Source organism: Bos taurus, chromosome 4 (assembly GCF_002263795.3).
Source record: "Bos taurus isolate L1 Dominette 01449 registration number 42190680 breed Hereford chromosome 4, ARS-UCD2.0, whole genome shotgun sequence".
Classification (NCBI taxonomy): Eukaryota; Metazoa; Chordata; class Mammalia; order Artiodactyla; family Bovidae; genus Bos; species Bos taurus.
Window position 1 is genome coordinate 69,308,848 of NC_037331.1, and position 20,528 is coordinate 69,329,375.

Below are 20,528 nucleotides of genomic sequence, written 5' to 3' on the forward strand. Positions count from 1 at the left end.
ACAGTAGTTATTAGAGTCACATATATTGCAGTAACCTGATGTATCATCCAGAGGAGGTATTAAAGTTGTCTTTGGCCATGAGTTGTTTAAGAGAGAGGCTCTTGTGTGCTGTACTGATCCCCCAAAGGCATCCTGTGGAAGTCCCTCCTTTCCTGGAGGTCACTGCTTTTAGCAACGGTGCCTTTCCCAAACCCCTAAAGTCATGGCTGGGGCAGGATTCCAACTTCTCTTTTCAGTTTTGTCATATGTGTCTAAGTTCTCTCATTTTTGATGATCATGTTAGGAAACCAGAGGCTAAAACAATGGTGTGTCACTGTTTTGTGGGAAAAGGATCTGTCTAATGAAGAGCTCTGTGGTTGGGCGGGGTGACTGGGACCAGCACTGTGGCTTACTGCGGGGCAGGCGTGTCCTGGCTAAATTGGCACAGGTGCTACCCGGCAGCTCTGGAAGGCCATCTGCTACCCCTGGGGACCACCTGCTTCGCAGGCCAGGGCCTGGATCACTGAGCTCAACCAGTAGTAGCCACTTCTGAAAAGAGTCATCAGTTCCAAAGGAATCTTTGTGTCTGCATGTTTAAAGCCAAGATAATTATTGGTAGTCTCTGCATAACAAATGTAATTTCAATTATACTCTTTTTCTAAATTAAAAACTATTGCTTGTGTGAAATGAGTATTCCCAGTTTTTTTAAGTGCATTTTTAATGTTTTTATTCTAGGAACATTAAGAGCATTGAACAAAAGATTGTCCAATTACTATATAATGTTAACAAATATGCCAAATCCTTCATTTCCATGGCAGCAAGTGAAGCTGGAGGCTGTGCAGGCTGATTCTGAGATTTTTCAGCCCCAAGGTAGACAGGACAATATTTGAAAGTGTATGGCTACAGAACAGATTTTTGGGGGGGGAGGGAGCTTTAAAGCAAAGTTACAAGGGGCTGTCAAACACTTCTTCATGGCTTAATATCCGTAACATTAATAATGTGGGTTTTTAAAAAGATTTCTTTATGTGGACCATTTTTAACTCCTTATTGAATTTGTTACAATATTGCTTCTCTTCTAGGCTTTGGTTTTTGGCTGTGAGGCATGTGAGATCTTAGCTCCCTGACCAGGGATCGAACCTGCACCCCTTGCATTGGAAGGTGAAGTCTTAACCTCTGTACTTCCAGGGAAGTCCTAGTGTTGTGTTTCTTGTGTTGGAATAATGTTGAAACTTCTACTCACACTTAGTCTATTGAATAAAATTAAAAATATGATATAGCCTTCTGGTGGTTTACAAATAAGATTGCACCAAATAAAAGTGTCATAGTATATATGATTATCTTAGTGTTTCAGGCAGAATCCAAAAAGATGGAACTGAATAGAAAAGTCAAACCTGAAGTCCTTATTTCCTCACCTCCCTAACTGGTTGCTGTGGCTTTCATAGCCTGGGAACTTATCAGCAGGAAGTCTAGCAGTTGGAGCTGTCACTGTTGTTGATGAAGAGGAGTTGGTTTTTCTTTTTGTTTGGCTGGCATCATGGATAAAAGAGCTTAGGAAAAGTGAATATCCATATGTATGCTCTCTATCTGACATTGTATTACCAGGCTTAGGCTTCTCCAGAGCATTACTTCTTTATATCTGGAGAGAAGCAATTAAAAAATTACCTGCTAAAATGGATCTTGGATGTTCGCTTTTCTATTTTCAAAAGGCAGGTTGGCTATTTTGCCCTTGAGCCTTAAGAATTGTTGCTGATTGGCTGTTTGTTATTTTTTAATAATATATGGCATGTATCCAAGTAAGCATTCCGATGACCTCGACAATAAAATGTGATTCTTGGCTGCAAGGTCTATTGGGGGATGGCAGGCTGCCAGCCATTCATACATCATTTACAGGTGGCTGTTTCTGACAGGCCAGTGTTAGTTATTGTAAATGAGTGACAGTCCCTATAACTCACCTGTAAGCCTTACTCCGCCTGCCCAGGGCATCCGAGGTTCCCCCGGCCTCTTCACCACACGTGTTCCTCCTCCACGAAGACCCACAGGCACAGACCCTCCTGTGCACACTTCTGCCCACCCGGGCTCATCAAGATGGGGAGCTACCTTGTATGTGATTGACGATAATTAGGTTTCAACTGCCTTCTGATGCAGAAATACACACTATTACAGCACGGCCAATTTTGCTCCTGCAATCTTGCCTGTGAAAGGGTATTGATTCACTCTTTCACATTTTTAAAAGGTCATGGCAATAATTCCATCTGAACTGTGCTAAGTGAAAATAGTTTGTAGAAATAATATGGTTGCTTCTTAGTTCCATTGTAATTGAAAGCCACAATGGCTTGTTTTTTTAGTATATTTTAATTACATGTGTCTCCTTGCCCCTTCTTCCCCTGATAAAGTGTTTGTAAAGTTATAAACCAGGTGGTCCCCTGTGGCAATGTCTTCTGACTTTTTGGCAAAGAGGACTTTTTTTGTTTCCCTACAGTATAAGGTGAGGTCTAACCAAAACTCTGGGCCATTCTGCCTTATTAATTTAAGAATTAAAAACAGGAGACTTGAACTTTTTCCCTGACACTGTCATCTGCTGCCTATTTTCATAAGATTAGGATATATTGGCTTTGATGAGCAAGATGCTGAATATGCTCACTTTCCACAAATTTTCATTGTAGCTAAATAGCCTTTTCTGGGTTGACTTAAAAAAATATTATTCTTGCTAGTTATCAGACCATAATAAAAAAAAATTGGTGGTGAGAGTTTATAGCTCCTGCAGTATACCCACCCTCACAGGTGACAGGAAACTATGAATGATCTGCCATAAATTACTGGAATACTCAGGTAGCAGTTTAAGACTTTTTTCCTACATTTTTAGCTTTTCTGAGGCAAAAGAGTTTTAAAATGCTTGAATTGCATGTTTTGGGAAAGTGGGTGATCAGATTTTACGCTCTAAGCCACTCTGGATCTCTCTTCCAGTGGGGGGGGTGGGGGGCGGGGAGTCTCAGCTGTTTCTAGTCTCAAAAATGAGCCCGTCATTGTACTTTCAAACTAAGAGGCATAATCTCATCCAGAGCGTGGGGATTTACGCACATAATTACCATCAATGCTAATGGCATTTATGTCTGTACAGCCCTGCACATCAAGATGAGAATATATTTCCATGTCTTCATGCTGTGAAAGTACATTTAATATCATTCATTTTACAACTGATTTTTTAAGATGATGTCCACATTCTGTCATGGCATACGGATGCCTAGTTAAAAGTAAATGGGGGAAATATTGGGAAGGGATGTGATGGCTAAACTTGTTCATGTCGATGAGATATCGCTAAACTCAAATCCATTCATACTCTTTAAATGACAACACTCTAGTCGGCTTTGAAACTGCTGGCACACTTTTCATAGTGTTATAAATTTGTCAGCCTAATGGGACATTTTGTAGATGTTTTCCTCTTTAAGTGCTTTAACAGGAGTAGGTATTCCATTGATCCAAAAATTCAGCTCAGCTTCTCATTTCTGAGAGATGAGAATCATACATTTAATGCCTTACCAGAAATTAAGTGGTGGATGGTGCCCTTCATCTCTTCACGGAAAGAAAATTCACTCTCTGCTGAACTCTGCTCTCTTTTGGCCTGGGAGCATCTCAAGAGCAGGACATGATTTGAAACTGGAAACATTAGTGATCATCGGAATCTGAGGTGGTTCCATCTCTTCATTGATTATATGATTGTCTTTATTCATCAGGCCCAACAGCCTATTGAATAGCGTCTTCACGTCTATGCTGGCCGAGCAAATTCAGATCCGAGTCTTGATTGATCTCTCCCAGGACTTTGACCATTAAAGCAAAATAATAGATCTATCTCCCCTGTCCAATCTCTGACACCCTTATGTTGGAGCCAGCCCAAAGCAAAAGGGTCCTATGCCTAAATCATAAAAATAAGGGGACAGATGTGTGCAGAAGTCCTTCCTGAGAGGGCTGTTTGGGTCTCCTCCAAAGGAACACAGCCTTCTTTGGGAAAAATAGAAGGGCTTCACAAGAGACCTCAAAAGGCAGTGCAAAGGAGCAAGGTCACTTCTGAATGAGCTAAAGTTGGCCAACCGTGCCCAGCTGGGTGACCTCAGGCAAGCTACTGGACCTCTCTGAACCAGTTTCCTCCTCCATAAGATGGAGCAGGATAAATGCTGAGTGTTTTACCACCTTGAAATTTTATAACCAGTGCCTTTGGCTTTTATAAATATTGGGATTACAGTGAATTACAGTGAATAACAAGAAGGAAACACTGATTTCCATGGGATTATGCAGATGAGAAGGTCTAGGGCACTAGATGCCTTGATACAGTAACACTGGTGGATAAGATGCCATCCTAGCGCCAAAGCCCAGGTCCACCCCAAACCCTGATGTGTGATTCCTTTGCATTCAACTTGGTGGCTTGACTAGTAACAGCCCAGCTACTGAAGCTGCTGTCAGTGGCACTGACAAATCCCAAGGGGCAGAAGATAGAGGGTCCTTGGTGAGGAAGTACTAACCTCATCTCGGTACTAGCCTCTTCCTTGGCATCACCAGACTGGCTTGTGGGTGTTGCTTTACCTCACCAATCACCAACACTCTCTCGGCTTTTTCCTCTTGTGACCACTATTTCCTCAATCATACTGATCACAGAGTTCTTTTTAGCCTTGAAGACATTGCCCTCCAAATTCCCTTGATTCTAGTCATGCTTTGTCTTCACCCAGTGCCCTACAATTGTATGTGGTACATCTATGGCCCCATTCCACTCCACAGGTGTTTTTGAAAGACCATTGCCTCACTTTAATCATGTGGATTCCCTTATTCTCACTTTTGGAAATATCTTCTTTAGCATTAACTCAGTACTTAATTGGGCACCTACTACAGATAAGCATTGGGCAAGGACCTGGGGAGAGCATTGAACGAAACACTGTCTGTGACTTCTAGGACTTGACTTGTTCACATTTGTAAGGTGTTAATCAATTGCAAAGGATATTCACATACATTTTCTGATGTGCTTTCTACAGCAATTTGGAAAAGTACATCTAGCAGATGATATTATTATTTCTATTCAGAGAAAAAATGAAGACAGAAAGAACAAACTAGTTCCTCAAGGTCCTGCAGGTTAGTAGTGCTGAGTATTGCCTCCAACTCAACATCCTGCGACTCCAGATGTCTTATGTCTCCACCATGCACCTGCTCAGAGCCACAAGTCAAGACCAAGGTATTCCTGGCAGGCCCTTCTCAGTGTGTTCCCTGTGTCTGAGATGCAGCTGACCCTGTGAAAGAATGAGCCGGGGGCCCAGTAGCTTAGAAGGGCTGGCAAGGTGTTTAACCCAAGTCCATGCCTTGCTTGTTGGATTTGTGCCTCTCTCGGGTGCTGGGCAAGGGCAGCCATTCACTCCTGAAGTTCCTAAGCTCGCAGTTGTGTACTTTTCGAACTTACACCACTGAGAAATATCAAGGTCAGAACATGATTGAAGAACCTTCTCCCTTCTCTTTTAAGTTGCCGTGCTTATATGATATTGTTTTCCACTAAAGTAGGTTCTCTTAAAAATGAGGTTGAGATCCCTAAAGAAATTGCTTCAATCAGCAGCAGGGCTTAATGACTGTTAATGGGAAGTGGAGATAGGATAGTAAGTGTTACTTTGATTAATAAGAGAACTGCAGAGAATTTAAATTGTGCCACTGATGGATTATTTTCTTCAAGCTTGATAAGCACTTCTCATTTGTTCTTAAATTTGGTCAATACTGTTAAAGGCAGCAAAATGAAGTATAATTAATTCTATTACTGCCGCTCAGACCAAGTGTTACTAAGAAATAGATTATGATGCAGACGACAGTAGAAGTCCCAGAGTTGACAGTTTGATGCTTTGAATACTTGTCACTGCTTGTTAGCCTGAAAGAATGAAGAAAATTTCTGTACCCTGATTTCAAGATACCTAAAACTGTTTTCTCATCTCTGCAGGTTCCACTGACCTAATACAGGGAATATCAATAACGTGATCAACTGATACAGAAATGATCCTGTTTTGGAGGTATGAAGAGTAAATAAAAGATTGAGATATACATTAGTTAAAACCTTAAGAGCTGGATGCTCATTCTGAATTAATCACTAAGAAAATGAGATATTGATTTGATGTTAAAAGAAAGCTTTACATATTTTTCCATTTTCAAAGATTCTGCCCTATATTATGAGCCATGCTTTTCTTTATTTAGCAAAGATACATAAGCAAATAGCACAAAATAATTTTAGTGAATAAATAGCAAATTAATTTTATTCAGAACTTAGTTGATAAGCAGATATAATTGAAATAAAAGATTTTATTTTAGTATATAATTTTATTTACTACAAGTACTAGTGCCTAGGATGGCATGAAATTAGACCTACATCTCCCCTTGTTTTCTGTAAACAGCAAGAAGCACCAGTGTTTTCTGAAGTTTTTTTTTTCTTGACACCTTTTAAACCCCTTTTAAATATGCCTGTCTATTTATTTAAGGAACATAAATCACTTTATAAGTCATGCTAAGATTCATGCCTGAATGCAGATGGATATATACAAGGTCTTACCTACTGCTTTCGGCATCTTAATTCAGTGATTCTCAGCCTTGTAGTTCATTCTCCAGGGTATCTCTGGTTAATTCAAGGAGTGCTTCCAAGCTCTAAAATGAAAATAAATTAATTCCACTTAACACTTAAAAAAAATTATGTGTCAGTCCTATTTTATGGAATACACCAAATAGCAGCAGGCTTTTACAACTTCAGAGAGACTGGGAATCAAACTCCCCCTGAATGTGTGTCCTTCTGTTCACTATTTCTATTTCCAAGTCTGGTATTTCTTCCAAAGTGTAGAAAGTCGCTGGGTGAGTAATTTTGGATGAATATAAAACCAAGTATGTTGGGCTAGTAGTACAGTTATAAAGTTTCTATGAAGTTCAAATTCCGTTATTAAAAATGTAAACCTTATCTATTATGAATTGAGGACTAATTCTCTTGCCCAGATGTCCCATAAACATAATTTCTTAAGATGGGAGAATTATAAGATGTACATTTCAGACCAGAATGTGAAAGTCAAGCCATTGTAGAAGCTTTTGGCTGGAAAATATAACTTTGGAGACAGAGTAAAACTGTGTAGAGAGAGAGCTGGAACCAGAAGGCTGTCAGAAGCCCAGGTTCTGAAGCTTCTCCTGCCACTGCAAAGCATCAAATGACCTTGGATGAGTCTCCCAGTTCCCCCAGAACTAAGTTCTTTCCTCTGTAAAGTGAAAGATTGGCCCAACTGGTCTTCTACATCCTTTTACGCTTGAAAATTCTGGTCTTTGAGAAGAGCTCAAGCATGAGATGTTGAAATGATCTTTTTAAAGGTGTTGACTCAAAATGATGTGGTCTGTACAGACAGTAGAAATAGCCACTGTGGTCTGTGGTCAAGCCTGTGGTCTTCTAGGGTAGATAATGCACTCTGCAAGTGCAAGGTGGCCCCCACCACCGTGTACCTGTGCTCCTTCCTGGAGGCAGAACGGTGAGTCGGTCTGACTCATCTCTGCCTTCAAGAAGCTTAAAGGCTAGTGGGGAGGCAGGCAGTAAGCAAGGGCATAAACCATCATGTGAGTGAGACATTCATTCAACAAATACATTGAAGAGAAGCAAACCAGGAAATGTTTGCATGATAAGATGGGGTCAGAGAAGGCTCTCTGACAGGGAGGATAGAGAGTGAGAAAGCTGACCCAGGGTGGAAGCAGAATAAGGGGAAATAGGGAAGGGAGATTTCCAGGCCTGCTTGCTTAAAAGATAAAGGTGGAAATAAGCCCGGGTCTCATCTGCATTGTCTCATTGCCTTGTCTGCACTTTTCTTCTCTATTTTATATACTTGTGAGGTGTTCTTATTAACTCAAGAAAAACCGTGCAGAGAAAAGATTGTTTCCATTGCTTTCTACCCAGTCATTCTCACCTATAGCAACTCAGATAATTTTGCCTTTGGTTTCCCAGATTGCTGCCGACAATTCAAGTTTAAAAACCTCGAGTTGGGTTATTTCCATTCGCACTGTATGTCTGTGTTTGCCCATAGAATTTGGTACAACTTACGACTTCAGAATTACTGTATAATGCTCAGAGGTGTGAAACGCCATTTCGAGTAATGCCTTTCTTCAGTTAATATAGATAAATATTGATGGCAGGCAGCAGTAAAACAAGTCATTAAATTCTCCAGTGCAAGTGTATCCCACACATAGCTGGAAGCTACAGACATCACACCAGGCGCGGAGAAAACCACTGCATATAATTGGAGCACTTGCATCCCTCAGCTCCCTCGTGCCAAAATGGAAAACAGGGTTTTTCTGGGGGGAAGCACGGGCACCAAGGGGGGAGACCGGGCTGGAATCGCACTGCTGGTCCGTTCTGCCCACTGTCTGTCTGCCGCCACCCTAATGAGTTCCTGGCTGAGGCAGAAGCCTGTGAAAAATGGCAATCAGCAACAAGCAGAGCTCTGATGCTCTGAAAACAAAGAAACTTTAAAGTAGTAGCCCTATAAAGCCAGCTAAAGAGTTGCAGGGTAACAAACCCCCTTCTCTTTTGTCCTTCGATTGTTTGACAGCAGCGTCTTTGTGCCCCTGCCGCACTAGGCTTGGGTCACCTAGGGGGTGTGGCGGGGCTGGCTTACAGTCCCAGATCACGTGCTTGTTGCTTGATTCCTTGGATGAAAAATGGAAGGCCCTGTTTCCTCATTTTATAACACCGTCCTAAGGATGCCAGCCTGGTATAGATGTTGAAACTCCACAGTACGGGGTACCCTTTCTTCAAGGTGTTTTTAATGGGCTCTGGGTTGTCAAAGACACTGCTCTGATAATGAGGCTGTGAGCCCCGAGTGAGGAGAAAGCTCTGTAATGAGGGAGGCGGACAATTTGTTACAGTGATGCGGTTACTTGGCCATAATATCTTTTTGAGGTTTATTAAATCATATAAAATTTCAATTTACACTGTAATATTCTATAAAAGATGGAGCACACAGAAGTAATAAGTATGACAACATTTCTTTCATTTATGAATTGTATTGTTGATTGTGTTAACACTGCCACATCCAGCAGCAGGATTATTTATGTCAGGACAGTAATTTTCTATCTCCAATTTAATTTTGTAAAAGTTAATTACAAATTAGAATAAAATGAATGCAGTTATGGAAGGCAGTGAAATGCTGAGATAGGATGTTATTGGGGGGGAAATATTGACTCAGGCCGCTTGTGGTGGAGATCACTGTTACAGAAACCCAGGGCTTCTGGTCCAAGGGTCACCCATCCATTTGTTGGATGAAGAGAGGTTCTGGGTTTAATCCATGAGGAAATGAACTGTCCTTGGGGGACCTTAGGGAATATCAGTGGTCGTTCTAGTGAAACCCCTTTCTTTCTCAGACAGGTCACAAAGCTTGTCCCAGTCACTCAGCGCAGAGGTGACAGAATGAGAACTAGAATTCCAGTTTCGGCACACCAGGTTAGTCAACTTTCATTTCACTCCGAGGTGAGTGTAGATTTGTTTCTGCTTTAAAAAGTGGGCAGAGGGGTATGTGGAGAGAGAGGAGGTAGAAAGTTTCTCCAGGTCTTAACGCAAACCAATCTGTGCCCTGCAAGATGGAAAACTGAAATGCATGTGGCATATTCCCAGTTACCTTTTCCTCCCCTGTTGAACTCTTTTTCCATTTCTCCACTGGTAATGACAAAGTTTCTTCAACAGGCTTTCAACCAAAGCCATTGAGCAAAAGAGCCAGTTACAACCCTTCAGGAGTTGCTCCAGCCAACTCAGCCCCCAAGAGAGAAAGGAACACCAGAGACAGAGACTGAGCAGAGTGGAGAGAATTCCCAGACCTGAACGTGATACCCCAGTTCTTCACCTCCCTTCCCTGCCATTTCCCCATGTGCACTATGCTTTTCCCCTGGGACTTGGCCAATCGCGCCTCTCGCTGAGAAGGTGGGTGAGCTCAAATGCGCCCAACCTACATCCCTCCATTTTCACCCCACTCTTCTCAAGCATGTGGTCTCTTTCCCTTCCCATTCTCAATACCAGACTTTCACCATTTGCAATATCAAGATTGACTTGCTAGGTGAAAGACTTTTATATTTAGTTTTTAATAGAGCAAAAGTGACTCTAAATTTGTTAATATTCTTTAGGTTACATAGGACAAATTACAGATAAGTGAATCAGTAATGAAATTTGTAATGAGAATTTCTCAAGTATGAAATGTTGGCGCAAGCAAAGTTAATTGCAGGATTTTACAGCCATTATAGTTTATATCATAAATGCAAAAATGACGAGGGCCATTTAATTACAGTAGGAACACACTAAATTTTTATGGAGTGCCATTTTGTTAAAGAGGTACTCGGAGCATTAAGAGCAAATACCATCCTAACTGTGGGTCCAGGTAGCTTTCACAACATCAAATAAATATGCTATTGCTACAAAATTGTTCCTTAGATACTGTAATTGACATGATGACTAATGAGATGGGTTTATTCTCACAGCTTCACATACTCAATTTACAGTGTCTGAAAGTTATTTTTTTTTTTGCTATCCACAGACCTGGAAGGAACCAGAAAAATCCCTCTTGGAAAACACTATCTCTGCCTCTTCTCTAATTAACCTTCAAAAATGCATTTTGAAATATAGAAGTTGGTGCCTGGCATAGAAATTGGATTGTCTCAGAAAAAAAGAAGACCCAAGTGCTAATTTGTTCCTTATTAAATATCTGACATGTCAAAATTGCAGGCAGTTAATGTTTCTGGTGCCTTTCAGCAAGGCTGGAGACAGCATTTCCTGTGGGCCAGGCACAGTGGGTTGGCTCTGAGTACCAGTTACCGCAGAAGCGAATGCTGTCCCACTGCACCCTCCTAGCCTAGGTCTCCCTTTTATTCCCCTCACATTCCAGCCAGGGACCTGTGGGCATAAGATGCCCTGATCTCTATGGACGGAGGTGTCTAGGGGGGCTGATTTAGAATTCTGAAGCATCCCCCATCATTGTGGGTTTAGGGGATGCACCCCCCTCACCTTGTCACCCCAGGCCTCAGACACTCCCAGAATAGGAAAAAAGAGTTCACAGTAGAAGAGCCATATTCACTCTGACCCCCCTGAACATGTTTTAGATTGTTTTGGAAAGCCAGAGTAATGGTACGCCCATGTTTTGGAAATCTAGGGTGGTTGTCCTTCTCTCTATTATCCAGTAAAGTTCCCAGAGGGAGATTATTCTAGGCAGTATTTCTTTTCCTAGGAAAAGTAAAGGAACAATATCCATGGTCTCCCTTGTCTAGTCAATGGAACTGGAAGTTAAGAACTGTTGATTTGCATGGAGTCAGCTGGCAACAGAGAACCATCAAGAGGCATCCAGTTCCAGGACAACAGACAGCGCACTCAAGGATTTTGGAGAAGAGCAGCTATACATTGGTAACTGGCACAGTGACAAACTGTTAATGGTTGTGAATTGGGAGTACTTTACACTATCCTTGAACTCTTCTGTATGCTTGAAATTACTCGTGAATGTAAAAGCTGAAATAAAAGAATATCATTAGCTGAAACTGGCCAAAATAAATAAAAATTTTAAAAGGACTGTTGATTTGGAAAACCTGCATTCCACACCCTGCTCTGCCACGAAGTAACCATGAAACTTTGAATGCTCATCTGGAAAATAAGAATGTAATAATGATCCCAGGTTCCAGGAGATATTGTAAACATCTGATAATTTAGTGAAGAATTTGTAAATATAAGAGCAGGATCTCATATGTTCTTAGCAGCATTGTTCACAACAGCCAAGGGCTAGAGGCAACCCATGTCCACAGATAAACAATGTGTAGTATATACACACAACAGAATATCATTCAGCCTTTAAAAAGGGAAGAGAGTCTAACACATGCTACAGCATGGATGAACCTGGAGGACATTTCGTTAAGTGAAATAAGCTGGGCACAAAAGGACGAATACCATGTGATTCCACTTAGATGAGGTACCCGGAGCAGTCAGATCCATAGAGGCAGAAAGCAGGATGGTGGTTACTGGAGGAGAATGGGGAGTTACTGCTTAACAGGTAGAGTTTCAGTTTTGCAAGATGAAAAGAGTTCTGGAGATGGAGGTGGGGATGACGGTACAACAGTGTGAGTGACCGTAATGCCACAAAACTGCACTTAAATGTGGTTATGGTGGTAAACTTTATGTTATGTGTATATATGTTTTGTTATTTCCTTATCATATTAATGTGGATATTTGTTTTGTGTGTATTAATTTTATTCTAGGTTAGAATTCAGTTCTAATGTTAAGTATTTTGTTGCTCAGATTGTTTCAGCTTTTGTCTCCTTCATAGTTCCTGTGGTCTTTTTTTAACAGACTCATCTTTTTTTTGGAGCATGTTCCTATTTTCTGGCCCTCAGGATGCTCCAGGCTCATCTTGTGTATTCCACACCTTGGTTGGGAATCAACCACTTCTCCAAAAGCCCTGAGACCTTTCATTGGAGACTAGTGTATAGAGATAGAGCTTTGGGTTGTAGATGTACTCATCATCATTGGGGTGGTATACTTTTAGGCCCTCATATCTAACCCCTGCCTCTCTCTTTCTGTATATATATTAAAAACCATGAATTTATACTGATACTTACGATTCCAAGCTAATACTCCAGGGTTCATTTTATACTGGCTCCTCTTCTTATTTGTAGTGTCAGTCTCCAACAGTAAAAAGCCAGGTCTCATTGTCTACAATATATTTACTTACTTGTTCAATTCCACCATATACATAAAGCAATTCCAGACCTGCTAACCCATACTCCTCTGAGAAAGCTAGCATTGGGACTTTCTGGTGATCCACTGGTTAAGAATCTGCCTGCCAGTGCTGGGGACACTGGTTTGATCCCTGGTCTGGGAAGATTCCACGTTCCTCGGACCAAGTAAGCCTTTGTGCCACAACTACTGAAGCCTAGGCGTTTAGAGCCTGTGCTCCACAAGAGAAAGTGAAAGTCTCTCAGTCATGTTGGAGTCTTTGCGACCCCATGGATAGTATTCTAACAGGCTCCCCTATCCATGGAATTCTCCAGGCAAGAACACTGGAGTGGATTGTCATTCCCTTCTCCAGGGGATCTTCCTGACCCAAGGATTGAACCTGGGTCTCCTGCATGGCAGGCAGATTCTTAACTGTTTGAGCCACCAGGGAAGCCCACAAGAGAAGCCACTGCAATGAGGAGCCTGAGAAAGGCAACCAGAGAAAACCCATGCACAGCAACAAGACCCAGCACAGTCAAAAGTAAATAAATAAACACTATTAAAAAAAAAGAAAAGAAAAAACCAGTGAGGGAATTCCCTGGTTGTCCAGTGGTTAAGACTCCAGGCTTTCAACTCTCACTGCCAAGGGCTTGGGTTTGATAAATTAAGATCATGCAAGTTGCCCAGCACAGGCAAAAAAAAAAAAAAAAGAAAGAAAGAAACACAGCATTTATACACAGTTCTTTTTGTCTTTAGCCTTAGTATCCAGTCTGGATGCAATAGAGTTAATTCATGTGTTAGTCCTTGTATCCCAGTTTGGGTTCCCCCTACATCTTGGTTCCTTTGAATTATTAATTTATTCACCTAGGGGATATGGGAAGCATTACTATGACCTAAGAGTCAAAATTGTACATAAGATGTTCTCAGAGAAGGATGGCTCCCTTCTCCCTCCCATCCTCTCAAATCCCCCTCTTCTCTCCACCCATCCCACCTGCCTCCTGTAGGTAGCCAACATCCTTGGTTTCTGATTTATCCCCTGTGTATTTCTTTTGCCCAAGTGATCAGACATCTGAGTATTTTCCTTTATTCCCTTCTTACACAAAGGGTAGCATATTCTAAATACTCTTGGGGGCTTTGCTTTTTTTTTTCACTGAATAGTATTAATATGACATGGAATCTTTACATGTTTCAAAATGAGGCATGAGTTTCAAAAAGTTGAGAGGTGCTAGGTGGACTGGACAGTCTTCAACCACTTTGAAATATACAGATTCTCATGGAAGACCAGAAAGAGCCAGTCTAGAAGACTAGTCTAGAAAGACTAAATGGTCTTGGCTTTCAGAGATCCTCCAAGGGAACTAAGGAGACAATGTGCATGCATGGCAAAAATTGTCAGCCTTCAGAAAAGAATTGCATCTTCCTGATCTGTCAGGAGAAAAGTATCAGATAGCAACAACTTTATCAATGAAAACTCCAGTGGAAAGAGAGCAAAGCAATGAGGATCTAAGGCAGCTGAAAGCTCCTGGATTTGGAGAAATCCCGAGGTTTGGCTAAAACGGATCCAGCTTCCAAGTCTTTGCAGGTCACATGTTACTTAACTTCCTCCAGTCCACTCCCTAAGTTGGGTCCCTTATGGCAGTGCTTCTCAGACCTCAGTGTGCACCCACATTCTCTATCTCTTAAAAATGCAGGTTCTGCCACAGGAGGTATGAAGTGGGGCCCAAGGTTCTGCATTCCTAACCAGCTCCCAGGTCATGCTGGTGCAGCTAGTCCCAGGACCACACTCTTCATCGCAAGACTTTGTATTGTCTTTGTGATTCAAGAACCAAGAACTTTAAAATTAAAAAAAATGATAACAGTAAAAATATATCTAGGACTTTCTCTGGAGCTGTTGCCGACAGTGTGGGGTCAGTTCATTTTCAGATAGTTTCTTGGTCCGGCTTCTACTTCTCAAGGGCTATAGGCCTCTTCCTATGTAGACGGTGCTAACTACAGGGTTTTAATCTATTGCACCTGTCGCTTCCAAAGTGGTTCCCTCTGTGTATTTTAGCTTCTTCTGTTTGCTAGTCTCTTCAGTGTCTAATTTCAACCCTGACACAAGGGGGGCGGTGGTGGTCACTTTTTTAGGTTCACTTGTTCAGTCGTGCTGTGGGGAGGGAGGAGACTAGTACAGCCACTATGGAGAACAGTGTGGAGATTCCTTAAAAAACTGGAAATAGAACTGCCATATGACCCAGCAATCCTGCTGCTGGGCATATACACCGAGGAAACCCGAATTTCTTGAAAAGAGACACCTGTACCCCAATGTTCATCGGAGCACTGTTTATAATGGCCACGACATGGAAGCAACCTAGATGTCCATCAGCAGACAAATGGATAAGAAAGCTGTGGTACATATACACAATGGAGTATTACTCAGCCATTAAAAAGAATACATTTGAATCAGTTCTAATGAGGTGGATGAAACTGGAGCCTATTATACAGAGTGAAAAGTGAAAGTGAAAGTGAAGTCGCTCAGTCATGTCTGACTCTTTGTGACCCCATGGACTGTAGCCCACCAGGCTCCTCCATCCATGGGGTTCTCCAGGCAAGAATACTGAAGTGGGTTGCCATCTCCTTCTCCAGGGGATCTTCCCGACCCAGGGATTGAACCCAGGTCTCCCGCATTGCAGGCAGATGCTTTAACCTATACAGAGTGAAGTAAGCCAGAAAGAAAAACACCAATACAGTATCAGATCAGATCAGATCAGTCGCTCAGTCGTGTCCGACTCTTTGCGACCCCATGAATTGCAGCACACCAGACCTCCCTGTCCATCACCAACTCCCGGAGTTCACTCAGACTCACGTCCATCGAGTCAGTGATGCCATGCAGCCGTCTCATCCTCTGTTGTCCCCTTCTCCTCCTGCCCCCAATCCCTCCCAGCATCAGAGTCTTTTCCAATGAGTCAACTCTTTGCATGAGGTGGCCAAAGTACTGGAGTTTAAGCTTTAGCATCATTCCTTCCAAAGAAATCCCAGGGCTGATCTCCTTTAGAATGGACTGGTTGGTTCAAAAGCATCAATTCTTCAGCGCTCAGCCTTCTTCACAGTCCAACTCTCACATCCATACATGACCTCGGGTAAAACCATAGCCTTGACTAGACAAATGCATATATATGGAATTTAGAAAGATGGTAACGATAATCCTGTATGCGAGACAGCAAAAGAGACACAGATGTATAGAGCAGTCTTTTGGCCTCCGTGGGAGAGGGCAAGGGCGGGATGATTTGGGAGAATGGCATTGAAACATGTAAAATATCATATGTGAAATGAATCGCCAGTCCAGGTTTGATGCATGAGACAGGGTGCTTGGGGCTGGTGTACTGGGATGACCCAGAGGGATGGAATGGGGAGGGAGATGGGAGGGGAGCGGATTCAAGTCAATGTATGGCAAAACCAAGACAATATTGTAAAGTAAAAAAAAAAAAAAAAATAAAACCAGATGTAATAAAATTAAAAAAAAAGAACCAAGAACTTGTTCCTTCAATATAGAATCAATATGCTTGCCCACAATATGTAAAAAAAAAAAAAGACACAAGAAAAGCTGACGTATACACTCCCAGCTTTGCATTCTCGTGTTTATGAAACTGTGTGGAATTGCTGATCAGATGAGAAGACAACATAAAAACACTAGAACATGTTTACAAGTGCCTGTGATTTATTGCAAAACAAAAGATTTATGTACACTGAAAAGCAGATCCTAAACCTGTATAGATATGCCTGTTGTGTTCTCTGGAGTCAAGGTTGGTGCAGTGGTAAAGAATCTGTCTGCCAGTGCTAAAGGTGTGAGAGATGAGGGTTTGATCCCTGGGTAGGGAAGATTCCCTGGAGAAGGAAATGACAAGCCATTCCAGTATTCTTGCCTGGGAAATCCCATGGATGGAGGAGCCTGGCGGGCTACATCCATGGGGTCACCAAGAGTTGGACACGACTGAACACACACACATACGTTGTACATGGCAGATTCCACACAGTATTTTCTGAGCTTCTCTGGTATGTGCAACATGGGATTGAAGTTAAAAGAACCTTATCTTCTGGTGGATTTTGATTTTAGTTCCATTTGAGGAGGGTTAATTAGACCTTGGGCTTGCTTCTTGATAGCAATCAGTGTGGAACACAGTACTGACTCTGCAAAACCCTCTCCATCTATCTCAGGTTTCCTGAATTGAATTCTTGTTCATGCATATAAAATAAACTCACACACACACTGTAGCTCCTTAATGCCTCTCAAAATGTTTTTATAAAATATGTGTGCTACTAAGTCCAAGAAAGACAGGAAACATATTTTTCACACCAGCTCCAGGCCCCTATAGTAAGAAAGTACACATAAAAGAACTTTCCATGGTTACTGTCAATGTATAAGGGTTAGCACACAAACTGTACAACACACTTACTAAGTAAAGAGTGAATTAATTCAAATGTTCTTGGGAAAAAAATATTTTCTATGTTACCATTAAGCTCTTGCCCAAATCAGATATCTCTGGGACCTGGAGCATACTGTCTTCTATGAAAGCAAGACTTGGCTTGATCTGGCTTTAGACACAATCCCTGGATTCTAGGGAAGTACTGTTGATTCATCCAAGAGCTGCATGCAAGCTTGAAATTGGGGCATTTTCTTTCCTTCATGGACTCCCTCTGATTACATTTGATTTTTTAGCCCAATAATTAGTCTGATTCTGTGGTATGAGGGTGTCCACCTTGTGTCTCAGACCCCTCTCCACGTTGTCCTCCCAGCCCAGGCCCTCCTGTCTCACTCAGTTTATTGCAACAGTCTTCCGTGTGCCCTTGACGCCAGAATTTCAAGTCCCTCTGTGCTGCTGTGCCAGCTGCCACCTCAGGTTCCTTCCACGGGCCACCAAACTGACAACAGACTTTCCCACATGGCCTTCGTACAGCAGCCCGCCTTGTCCTTCTTGTGCACCCATGGGAGCTTGTCCTGTGTTATTACTCCCTCAGTGGCTGCCCCCTCTGAGCCCCTGCTCTTGATCTTCCTTCAGCCTAGGTTTTTACCCCACCCTACCTCCAGTCTTTGCCTACAGTAGTCTCATGCGTCTCAAAAAGTCATGCTCAAAGCATTTCCTAAGCCCACAAACAGAAATTATTTTCCTCCCCATTAAGCAATAGCACACAACTTACAAGGCACCCCATCTTGCCTCGTGTGTCAGTGCGGCTTGTCTTACTCTCCGTGTGTGGTCATCCTAGTGGGATCACACTGCCAGGTCCCTCTGTGGGTGAGTGGGGCCATAAACTTGTCGTGGACTATGCATATGGGGTAGAAGTGATATGTGTCCCTCCTGAGATGAGCAGTAAATTGCTGGGTGAGTGCTCTGTCTCTCTCCTCCCCGTTCCTGGAAGACCTTTAGGGTTGGAGGTGGTGGCTGCTTTGTCAGGCTGGATCCTTGAGTGACCATGGTGAGCAGAGACTCCCCCCAGCTGACCTGCAGTGGACATGTAGCATAAATGAGAAATAAAGGTTGGATATTTTAAGTCATTGAGATTTTGAAGTTGTTGCAGGCAGCTAGGAATTTTTCCTTTTGACTAGCAACATCTCTGATATCTAACACAGTGAGAATCTGTGGAATTAAGTTTAACCCAACTGCATCCAGTGTTAAATGACAAGGCAGGGACGCCAGTGAGCAGGCAGGCAATGTGGGTGTTGCAGAGTGGTCAGGGGCAGACCCTGTGAAGTCACGCTGCCATTTCTCAGCTTCATGGTTGGAGCAAGGGATCATTGCCCCCTATGCTTTAGTTTCCCCATCCGTGGAGGGCATAGTAACACGACCTCTGTTAGAGATCGAACCTCCAGGTTCTAGTGAGGATCAAGTGAGGTAATACATATAAGCCCTGTAAACAGCCAATAAATATCAGCTGTTGTTAGCGATTCAGCAATATGTGAACCGTGAACTTCCTGATGTTCAAGCTGGTTTTAGAAAAGGCAGAGGAACCAGAGATCAAATTGCCAACATCCGCTGGATCATAGAAAAAGCAAGAGTTCCAGAAAAGCATCTATTTCTCCTTTATTGACTATGCCAAAGCCTTTGACTGTGTGGATCACAATAAACTGCGGAAAATTCTGAAAGAGATGGGAATACCAGACCACCTGATCTGCCTCTTGAGAAATTTGTATGCAGGTCAGGAAGTAACAGAACTAGACATGGAGCAACAGACTGGTTCCAAATAGGAAAAGGAGTTCGTCAAGGCTGTATATTGTCACCCTGTTTATTTAACTTATATGCAGAGTACATCATGAGAAACGCTGGGCTGGAAGAAACACAAGTTGCAATCAAGATTGCCGGGAGAAATATCAATTTCAGATATGCAGATGACACCACCCTTATGGCAGAAAGTGAAGAGGAACTCAAAAGCCTCTTGATGAAAGTGAAAGTGGAGAGTGAAAAAGTTGGCTTAAAGCTCAACATTCAGAAAACGAAGATCATGGCATCCGGTCCCACCACTTCATGGGAAATAGATGGGGAAACAGTGGAAACAGTGTCAGACTTTATTTTTCTGGGCTCCAAAATCACTGCAGATGGTGATTGCAGCCATGAAATTAAAAGACGCTTACTCCTTGGAAGGACAGTTATGACCAACCTAGATAGCATATTCAAAAGCAGAGACATTACTTTGCCAACAAAGGTCCGTCTAGTCAAGGCTATGGTTTTTCCTGTGGTCATGTATGGATGTGAGAGTTGGACTGTGAAGAAGGCTGAGCGCTGAAGAATTGATGCTTTTGAACTGTGGTGTTGGAGAAGACTCTTGAGAGTCCCATGGACTGCAAGGAGATCCAACCAGTCCATCCTGAAGGAGATCAGCCCTGGGATTTCTTTGGAAGGAATGATGCTAAAGCTGAAACTCCAGTACTTTGGCCACCTCATGCGAAGAGTTGACTCATTGGAAAAGACTCTGATGCTGGGACGGATTGGGGGCAGGAGGAGAAGGGGACGACAGAGGATGAGATGGCTGGATGGCATCACTGACTCGATGGACGTGAGTCTGAGTGAACTCCAGGAGTTGGTGATGGACAGGGAGGCCTGGCATGCCGCGATTCATGGGGTCGCAAAGAGTCGGACACGACTGAGCGACTGATCTGATCTGATCTAATAGTTATTTTAATTATGATTTTCCCCTAATATTTATTTGGCTTCATTGGGTCTTTGTTGTGGCACGCATGTCTTTAGTTTCAGCATGTGGGATCTAGCCTGGGCACTCCCCCTGCGTTGGGAGTGCAGAGTATTAGCCGCTGGACCACCAGGGAAGTCCTTATTATTACTATTATTTTTATTAATGTAGTCAGTTTCTCAGTAGTACAGTAGTATTTAGTGCAACTTAACATGGGACTGGACAAAGGAGAAATATCTGGAAATCAAGTAGCGTCAGCACTAGTGATCCGACAGCCAGGGACAGAAGACCCCGCGCTGAGGCCTATCCAGGGGCCAGTGCAGAAGAGGCTGCCCTGCCCCTGCTGGCCCTGCCCCCGCCCCCACCACCTGGTTCCCACAGTCTGGTAACTTCAGGTAGCCCAGGCGCTGAGCTCTTCACACCTAAGGGCAGAGGAACCAGGACGATGGCAGCAGCTTCCCGAGGACCCCCAATGGCTCCTCGGCCATCAGGCCCTTTACATACATCTGCTCTCAGAGGCCCTGACTTTAAACTCCAAGAGCAAGATGTATGTGTTGCTACCAAAGACAGAGCATAAGCTAATGTCACCAGCAGGGAAGAATAATAAGCAAATGTGTTAATTAAGGCTAATTAGTCTTCTATTTTTATCTCTAATCATTTCTTAGAACCAAAGAAGAAGTCA

The 20,528-nt window shown here is 42.7% G+C and overlaps 1 long non-coding RNA gene across 1 annotated transcript; it reads left to right on the forward strand.

Annotated features, from left to right (window-relative positions):
* The first annotated feature begins 5,204 nt into the window (after positions 1-5,204).
* Positions 5,205-16,495, forward strand: LOC101903616 (uncharacterized). The gene is made up of 3 exons (XR_806182.4): positions 5,205-6,008; positions 9,373-9,451; positions 9,692-16,495. It is a non-coding gene; the product is annotated as an uncharacterized lncRNA (long non-coding RNA).
* Positions 16,496-20,528: the final 4,033 nt, after the last annotated feature.